This window comes from Camellia sinensis, chromosome 9 (genome assembly GCF_055761805.1).
Source record: "Camellia sinensis isolate YWXY chromosome 9, ASM5576180v1, whole genome shotgun sequence".
Lineage (NCBI taxonomy): Eukaryota > Viridiplantae > Streptophyta > Magnoliopsida > Ericales > Theaceae > Camellia > Camellia sinensis.
The window spans coordinates 18,093,474-18,104,041 of NC_138969.1; positions in this window are offsets into that span (position 1 = coordinate 18,093,474).

Genomic DNA, 10,568 nt, shown 5'->3' on the forward strand with positions numbered 1-10,568 from the left:
GAGGGGAAGGTCATGAATTGAGCACCCCTGCTCGCTCGATCAAAGATTGGCTTTTACTAATCATGATATGAATCTTATCTACATTATACGCTCTTATTCCAATTATTTGGCTAGCATTACTATGTGATACGCACACACACAAGTATAGACTAATTTGCAAGATTTGGAACGCTTGATTCATATTTGTTTTGAAAATTGTTTCGAATATGTACCACTTGAAAAGTGATATGTGCATTACTCAAATTATTCTAATTCAAGTAATTAGCCTTCATCCACAGGCATTCAAACAGTTTATCAATTAAGCATTTAGCCTCATGGCAAGCATGCTAGACATGACAACATTAACATACAATGCAATATGCTAAAACAAGTAAAAACTTACCTAGTACTTCAAGCCAAAAAAGATGACAAAGTTAGAATAATGCATGATCTTAACTATGCAATAGCTAATGCAATGCACGCGATATGCAATTTTAAATAGGTTCGACTACTAATATGGCATATGAATCAATTTGATAACATGCGGTAAAGCACGTATTCAAAGAAATGTAAGCAACAATGATGCAAGTTAGAATGATGCGCCAAGCCTCAATGCATGCAATACAAATGGATGCAAACATGGAGTATGCTAAATGAAACATGATGCCCTAAACTAACCATCATAAGCCAGTAAATAAAAAGGAGAAAGACGTGGGGTTGGAAGACATACACGTTATTACAACATTTGCGCCCTCACGCAGGAGAGTCTGAATAGCTAAGCTAACTAATTAACTAGCTATTACAACAACAAATTAATCAACTATTCTAGCTAATTAACTAATTATTACAAGACAAAATTGAATAACTAGTTTAGCTAACTACTTATTTACAACACTCGACAAAATTAACTAGCTACAACTAATTAATTACAACAAATAGCTAAGCTAAGTAATTAGACTAAAACAGCCCCGGGGAGCAAGGAGTGCTCATGCATGTGCGGATTTCCATCCGAAAAAGCCCACTGTTTAGCTGCCTAGAAGCCTCTGTTGCACAGTTAGGACATTTGCACTGTTTTTCACCACAAAACCAACTCTGTTTCATTTCAAAAAAGCCACTGCTGGGTTTTTTAAAGGTGGCCGGTAGGCTAGAAGTGGTGGCCTACCAGCCACAAATGATGGCCTGCCGTCCCCAAGTAGTGGCCTGCTAGCCACTGATGCCTGGTTCTTTCTACTACAGTAGAGGGAAAACAGAGCAAGCACAGGGTATTCTCAAGGGTTGTTTGCACAACTTACACCACCTTATCATTAAATAGCTCAAAGAAGTAGTAAATTTGATTCACAAACCATCTATCGATGCAATTTCATTACATGATGGCCTATGAATCAAAGGGTGCAAGTTCAATAAATGTAACAAATAAGACTCTCAAACCCCCTCCCTATCATGGATTGATCAAGGGAAGTGGTTGACAATAACTCTTGAACTATTTTCATCACGAACAAGTATGAAACGATTCAAGACTCAAGGGTTCAATGAACGTCCGATTGAACCCAAACCAAGTTATTATCTTGCATCATTTTACTTCAAATTTTATTACTCCATTTTAATTACCAACCATTCCTTAGTAAATTAAGTCCATAGGTGAGCTTTAAGTCCTTTAATGGAAAGATGCATTAAACCAAGAGTTGTTTTAGACATGAGAGAAGTGTCATGCCGTTGGTAATGAACCCCCAAAGGGATTAAACCATTAAGCATAAGATCTCAATCTCAAGCTTAAAATAAGCAACTAGTTTGAACCAACTTTCAAAGCAAAGCAAATGCCAAGAAAGGAGGGAGGTTGCAGAGATGATTAAAAGTGAAAACAAGTATGGAAAACCATAAACACATGCTATCAACTCAAATAGGTTGGTGGCTAAGGCCTAAACCACCAAATCTATGAGAACAATTACACTACAAGCATGAAATACAAAGCTCAAATGCAACAAGTAGCTAAAAACAATCCTAAAATAGTGCTAAATTAGTCCTAAAATATGCTGGAATTAAAACAAAAATAGCTAGAGAACAATAAGCTAAAACATGGAGCATGTTAGGCTAGTAAGCAAGACATAAGGAGGGGAGGCTACCCTCTCCAATTTTGGACATCAAAACAACATTTTAGCCACTGAAATAACTTTGAAAATCAGTGTTTAAAAGCTCAAAAAAAGATAGCGTAAAGGTGGGAAACACAAGGGTATAGGCTAGAAAAGCAAGGTGGAAAGAGAGGTAAACCACCCCTCCACCCTTTAAGGCCTTAAACCATAAGTTTCAACCCAAAAGTACAGAGCTTACACAGCCCAAAAAACAATAGAAAAATAGTAGGAAAAGAAGTAAACAAAGCAAGGAAACAAATTAAGCCTTATAAATCTTAAAGAGGAGAGCACTTCCAAGCAACAATTCAACACAAACACATCCTCAAGAGCTCAAAAAGGACTCAAAAGTACCTTACCTCAAAGATGGTAAGGTTTGGTTTAGAGTGTATAGGCAAAGGTTTAAGAAACTTGCAAGAGAGAGAGAGAGAGAGAGAAAATAATTTGCTTCAAAATTTTCTAACCTCTAAAGCAAGAGGGAAGGTCCTCTATATATAGAAAACCATCACACTCCCTCAGAAATATCATTACATACACGTATAAGAAGGTACATGCATCTGTGCCAACAGCTGGCACAATTGGCAGAAAAATATCTGCAAAACACACTTGTGGCCGGCAGCCAAAAGTTGTGGCCGACAGCCAATAGCAGTGGCCGGCAGGCCACAAGAGGTTGCAGGCTTGAAAAACTCTGGTTTTTGTCCAAAAACTAAGGCAACAGGTGTGTAGGGTTTGAAGGCTCAAAACTGTAGCATTCCGCCAAGGACTTCGAGCACTTGACAATCATATACACTCATCATTAGGTGTGCAAGTGGTGACGTCCGAGTCGTAAAGGTGGTCCAAAATGGGGTGTCTACACATATGCATTTTAACAACTTTAAATTTTGAAAAAAAAAATTATCATTTTGAACTTCAATTATCATATAATATTTTCATTTATATAATAATATAAATAAGGATAGGTAATAGATAGATTAAAATTAATTATAAATATAGCTATATTTGAAAGGATATGGTTTTGTATAGCTATATTTTAAATTCTAAAATTTATTTTTTAATTTTCTATATAAAAAGATTCAAAATTTTAAAGTACATATGATTTTTTTCTAAAACATATGAACTCATAGTGGAGTAGAGAGAATGTAACACCCCCAAAATATTAACCTAGGGAAAGCTCATAAATACCCAACATCAAGATCATATTCCGATTCAATAACTTTCATTACCATAGTTGTACAAGGACTGTATATGTAGTCTCTTTACTAACTTCATCATCATCATCAAATCTCTATGTTTCATATTCAATGCATTACGAAAACTTACAAAAGTAATCCACATGCAATATACATTCAACATCACCTATCATATGAATCTATAGCATGTGGTGTCATAAGTCAAGTACAAAATAATGCTCTCAAGGCTACAAATTCCAAAGCTTAAACCCGGTTACACAAAAGTAGTTATCAAACCTATACATATAAAGCCCTTGGCTTATCAAAATAATTGCAACAAAAAGGAAAGAGCCTTGTACTCTCAAAACACAATCCACGCCTTTAATTTGGCGAGATCACCACATCATTTCCTGCATAAAATCCCATAGGGTGAGCACAAAGTCTAGTAGGAAAACCTTAACAAAGTATATACATTTTTACAAAGTCTCATGAGATGAATACATATGCCATGTTATGCTCATAATATTTTTCGTGTTCTTTTGGAAATCTTGTGCACAATGCCAATTTCGAAACACAATGATCCAACAATCTCAATATAATTTTCAAAGGGTGGTAAATACAACTCAGGTGATCCCTAGATTGGTGTCTGCAAGTAGGCATATCAAGCACTACTAATCCCCACTTTACCGGTCTCTCACCAGAAGGCACATGGTACCTCATCCGCGCGTGTTTTTGGTCTTTCACCATGGACACTCAGGCCAACTTAACCAATACCAAAACTACACCCCCTATGCAGACTTACCAACGTATTTAGCCCAAAACGATTCACAATGACTTTGTTTCACAAAACATTTCTTTTCTCAAAGCCATAATTCTCAAATTCTATTTGAATTCAATAATGTCAATAATAAAATGGAATGTCCATGCAACATGTATCAATGCATAATATAAATTTCCATTTTTCCTTTCAATTTCATCACACAATCTTCCATTGTGATCACAATTTTCATATCTCTACTCAATGTAACATCATAATACATATTACAAGAGATAATATAACAACATCACTATTCTTAGATTTTTCACATATTAATCATCATTTATGAAATGTAGCCTTTCCAAGACAAACAACAACAAGCTATTCCTCAAGCTTCCCAAACCAACAATTCTCATTTTCTTATGAAATTTCCTCATTATACATAATCATGGAAATTTTCTCAATCATACATTCATCATAATACTTATCAAGTATCAAATTCATAACACCTTAACTTATTCTCAAAAAGTCCCAAATTTCTACGGTTTTTCACAAAACTAGGTTCCTTGTCATTTTTGAAAGAGTTTCCAAGACAACACTCCTTTTTAACAATATAGCTCATATCCTCAAGAGTTATTAGAAAACATTGAGAAAATTCACTTTTGAAATCATCAAGACTCATGAGCCAAAATCAAAAGTTTAATACAACAAGAGAAAGTTTCAAAATCAACATAAACTTGCAAAAATGTATATATAACTCAAAGAAAATTCTTACCTTAAGCTTGGAAGGAGAAGATGAGAAGAACCCTAAAAATGAAATTTGAAGAAAACACAATCCAATCGGTAAGAACGTAGCCCTTGTCATCCTCTTCGATTTGGTGTAAAAAGCCCTCTCAAATTCTTGGTAGATTTTGTTAAATCTTAGAGAGAAGTTTGGATTTGGGTGTGTTTAGAGGAAAGATGAGTATAAAGAGAGAGAGAGAGAGAGAGAGAGAGAGAGAGAGAGATGAGAAAAAGTGTATTCAACACATTTTGGCATCAGTTTTGAGGAGAAAGAGTACAAAATTTGAGACATGCGCTTCGAGACAGATACGCCGAAATCCACACGTGCGGTTTCAATTCCGCATGAACGAAATCCCAAATCCACACGAGCAGTTTGGCATTGCTCTTCACAAGCAAATTGATGTAGGGGCAAGCCCAGAAATTCACCAAAAATCTGCTCCTGCGGTTTCCCATTCTGTATGAGTGGAAACGTTGCCCAAAAAACCCCCTTTCCTGAGTGATTCCACATGAGTGGTTTTGCCAGCCAAAGCCAAAAATTGATTTCACCCTCAGAACAAGTTTTAAGACCCAAAATTCAAAATTTTCAACTAGGAAACATTAATAGAGGTTAAGTAAGGGTAGAATTTAAATCCCAAAGACTCAATACGATAAATATAACGTCGAAAATAAAAGAAACCAATAGATTAAGCAATAATAGACAAGTCAAAAGACTTGGGACATCACAACCACCCTCACTTAGGAAATTTTGCCCCCGAAATTTAGTCAAACCATTCACCAACAAGTTCAACAAGAACAGTAACAACTCAACAATTAAAAGACTACAAGCGATAATAACCACGCTAATAACAACAACGAATCGATAATAACAACTCAACAATGACATAGAGATTTCAATCTCATCAATATTTCACCATTATCATCATAGTTTCCATGGACCATAGCAACAATATTAACAACAACCAACTTGATAAGTATACGCATGAAATTTTCAACAACAATTGTGACAATGCCATAACAATCTCATGCTTGAAACAACAACAATCATAATAACAAGTGGTTAACAATCTACACCTCATTCTCAAACGCTAGAGTATATTACAAATTAGAACAAATTACATGTTCTCAAATAAATCCGGATACTTGGAACGGACTTCCACCTCCCATTCCCACGTTGCCTTCTCAACCCCATGGTGTCTCCACAACACTTTCACTAATGGTATAGTCTTGCCCCTCAACACTTGTTCTCGGACATCTAAATTTTGGACCGGTCATTCTTCAAATAAGGCATCTTCATTTACCTCCAAGTCAACCTAATCAAGCACATGTGAAGAGTCGGGTTCATACTTCCTAAGTATAAATATATGGAACACATCATGAGCTCCCGAAGTTGTGGCGGTAAAGCCAAACGGTATCCCACTTTCCCAATCCGTTCTAAAATCTTAAAAGGTCTAATAGACCTTGGAGAAAATTTCTTACTCTTTCCAAATCTCATCGAACCCCATCTCAGCGAAATCGTAAGAAACACATGGTCACCAACCTCGAAGGATAGAGGTCGTCTTCTCTTATCGGCATAACTCTTTTGTCGGCTTTGAGCCGTAACTAACCTCTTTCGGATGAGAGAAACTTTCTTGGTTGTCTCTTGGACTAACTCTAGACCCAACAATGGTGCATCACCCACTTCAGCCCAAAAAATCGGTGATCTACAAGGTCGGCCACACAAGGCCTCAAACGGTGCCATCTCAATACTTGCATGATAACTATTGTTATAGGAAAACTCAATCAACGATAGGTGCCTCTCCCATGACCACTTGAAATCAAGGACACAAGCTCTAAGCATGTCCTCCAAAATCTGGATAGTACGTTCCGACTGCCCGTCGGTTTGAGGATGATACGCTGTGCTAAAAGTCAGCTTAGTTCCCAATTTCTCTTGAAGGCTTTGCCACAAACGGGCTGTGAAGCGAGGATCTCTATCTGAAACAATGGTCACCGGGAACCCATGAAGTCGGACTATCTCTCAAATGTACAACTCTGCCAAATAATCAACTGAGTCACTGGTACGCATTGGAATGAAGTGTGTGGACTTAGTCAACCTATCAACAACCACTCAAATAACATCATTACTCCATTGTGTTCTCGAAATTCCAGCTACAAAATCCATGGTAACATGCTCGCATTTCCACTCGACTATAAGTAAGGGTTATAGCAAACCCGCTAGCTTTTGGTGCTTGGCCTTCACTTGTTGGCGGCTAAGATCATAGTACATTTTCGTGCCTCCCGGATGTACCACAAGGCGCGAATGATGAAATTCTCAGAGTACTTCATCTCTACAAGACTCCAGCACAAACAAACGATCTAAGTATCTCACACTCGAGTCCGAGTGGACGTTCAAACCCTTATCTTCCTTTCCATTGGAGATTCTTTCACGAATTGCTTCTACTTTAAGGTCACCCTACTGTGCCTATATGATTTTACTAATCAATGTGGGTTGTGCAATTAAAGTAAATAAAGTAGCACCCTCACTAGACTCGCCAAAATGCAAGTCAAACTCGCCAATATCGCCCAACATATCTCATTCTCGAATGGCTATACTTACCATAGTACTGACAAATTTTTGACTCAAGGCATTGGCCACAACATTGGCCTTCCTGGATGATAGTGTAACTCAAAGTCATAATCCTACATAAATTTTATCCACCTCTGTTGGCGTAAATTCAAATCTTTTTAGGAAAACAAATATTTTAGACTCTTATGATCGGAGAAAATACTTCTCACTGTAAATAATGCCTCCAAATCTTTAAAACAAAAATTACTGCCGTTAGTTCTAAGTCATGGGTACGGTATTTCTTTTCATGAGTCTTCAATTGTCGTGAACCACAAGCCACAACCTTTCCTTCTTGCATTAACACACAACCAAGTCCGTCTTGGGATGCATCATAATACACGGTATAACCCAAGCCCTTTTCTGGAATTATCAAATCAGGTGCTTTAATCAATCTAGTTTTAAGCTCTTGGAATGACTTCTACAAGTCTCATTTTACACAAATTTGATACCCTTTGTAGCCGGTTTCTCGTGCTCCTTGAAAGGGTTAGTCTTTTTGAAAACGATAGCCCTACAGTTCGGACTCCTATGGTTCTGAATCTGGTTTTCACAAGTGCAATATGAAATAGAAAAATACAAAAGAGTCCAAATCTGACAAACCTTTTGGAAAATTGATTTACAATAAGAAATATAAAAAATGGACTGCATTGCTAGATTTTAGAGTTGCCACCTAAATATTTTTTGGAAATTTAGAAAACCCGTAACTTGTGTCAAAGGCCACTTGTCCGTCATCACCATAGTATCTCGGCTCAGGAACTTAGGTATGAGAGAGGAAGGTCATGAATTGAGCACCCCACTCACCCGATCAAAGATCAGCCTCTACTAATCATGATGTGATTTTATATACATTATATGATCTTGTTTCAATTATTATGCTAGCTTTACTATGTGATGCACACAAGTATAGACTAATTTCACCCACTTTGGAACGATTTGATTTCATGTTTGTTTTAAATATGTACCACTTGAAAAAGTAATCTCATTTGTACATTAATCAAAATCATCCAACTTAAGGGAACTAGCCTCCATCCACAGGCATTCAAGAGATATATCAACTAAGCACTTAACCTCATGGTAAACATGCTTGATATGGTAACACCAACATATATACAATATGGTAAAGCAAGAAATGCTCACCTAGTACTCCAAGGCAAGCTAAAGAAAACTAAAATAATAAGAAGAAATGCATTCTCCTGAACAATGCAATATGACTAATGCAACACATACAATATGCAAATAATAATGTAGACACCCCATTTTTGACCGTTCTCAAGACTTGGACGTCACCGTTTGAACACTCGGTGATCATCCTTGTTTGTGTTCGTCTTGAGTTCCCGGAGGCCTCGGCTACGCGCCTTGCCTCAGGATCTCTCGAGTCGACTGTTTTGTGTCTGGTTTTGTACCAAGAGCTTGTGGATGTGTTCTTGAGGGAAAGGGATGGCCTGTCGACCAAGCCTCCTGCCCACCGACCACCTTGCTTTTCAATCGGCCAAATGTGATGGTCGGCCGGCCAGTTTTACTGCCGGTCGGCCACTTTGATGGCCGGTCGGCCAAGTGTGGTTTTCAACAGATATCTCTGTAGACAGCTGGCACAACTGTCATTCTAGGCCATACCCCAGCCCATACCTGGACGTGGGTGTTCTGAGGAGCTGCAGATTGATATATATCTATTTCAATCAAGCTCTCTCAAGAAAAAGAAGAAAAAAAAACAAAAAAAGAAAAAAGGAGGAGATACAACTTTGAGCAAAAAAAAAATATCTCTCTCTACATTTTCTGCCTCTCTCTCTAAGGTTTAGGGCTTGTTTGTGCTCAAAAGTGCATTTTCTTTGCACTTTTGCACACAAACACCTAGTTCTCTACTCCCTTTATTGAGCTGAGGTCCTTGGAGGTGATTTTTGGGGTGATTTGAAGCCTTTTTTTGGTCCAAAAGTTGCTGATTTGCTGCTGTGCTTCAAGGGTGAGCTTTTTACCTCTTTTAAGCCTTGTTTTCATAGCTTGTTTTGCCATATTAGCATGTTGTTTTAGACTTACCTCTCAACTAAAAAAAGTCTTGTTTTTAAGTCCCTAACATGTTTGTTTGAGGTCATTTTGGTGTTGGGGGTGATCTACCCCCTTTTGAGCTTTGTTTTGCCTTGTTTTGGGCCACTTTTGTTGACCTCCGAGCTGGTCTTTTCCTGGCCTTTTAACCACTGAATTCTAGAGGAATTTCAGTGGTGGGATGGGGTTTTGAGGTCCCAAATGGGTGGGGGTTGTACCCCCTCCCTTGCTTTTGTCGGTTTGTGTTAATGGCTCACCAAATGAGCATGTGTTTCCATCTTCTTGAGCCCTTGTTTGAGCATGTTTTTGTGACTTTTTAGACCTACCTTGACTCTGTTTTTTCTTGGTTTGGTCACCCCTTGCATGCTTCTAATACTTGTAGTGTAATCCTACTTGAGGCTCACCAAAGTGACATGTTTCTCAAGCATGATTTGGCTCCTCTTCAGCATGTTTTTGGTAATATTTTGGCATGTCATAACCCTGTTTTGCATTGGTTCAGACACCTCTTGCATGCTCCATGTACTTGTAGTGCAATCCTCTCTCTAGCCTTAATGTGTATCATGTGTTTAGACCATCATTCTAGCATATTTTGGCTTAGCTCTGAGAAGATTTTGTCCATGTTTTGCCATGCTTGAGCTCTGTTTTGGGTTGGTTAGAGCATCCCTCATTTTCTTCTTGCACTTGTAGTGTAAATCATGCTTATTGGCCTACTTTGCTTGACATTTTACCCTTTCATTCTAGCATGTATTGCTTGTGTTTAAGCATGGTTGTGGCATTGTTATGGCAGGCTTAGGGACTGTTTTGAGGCATCCTTGGTCACATGACATTGCTGCATGCTTGTTGAATAGTTCACGGTTTGCATAATATGACATGCTCATGTTGCATTAGTCTTGCTTGCATGTTTGCATCCCATCCCTCTTGATCAAACATGATGGAGGTTGGGGCCCCTTTGTATGTTTTGTGTGCATTTCATTTTACATTGAAATTGCATACTTGGCCTTTTGGGCCATCATGCATCAAAATGCGCAATTGATGCCCCGAGGGTCGAGGGCCACGCTCCCTTGAGTCCATAACATGATAGGGAGTGTGTCCATGCATACATTTGCTTGAAAATTCCATGC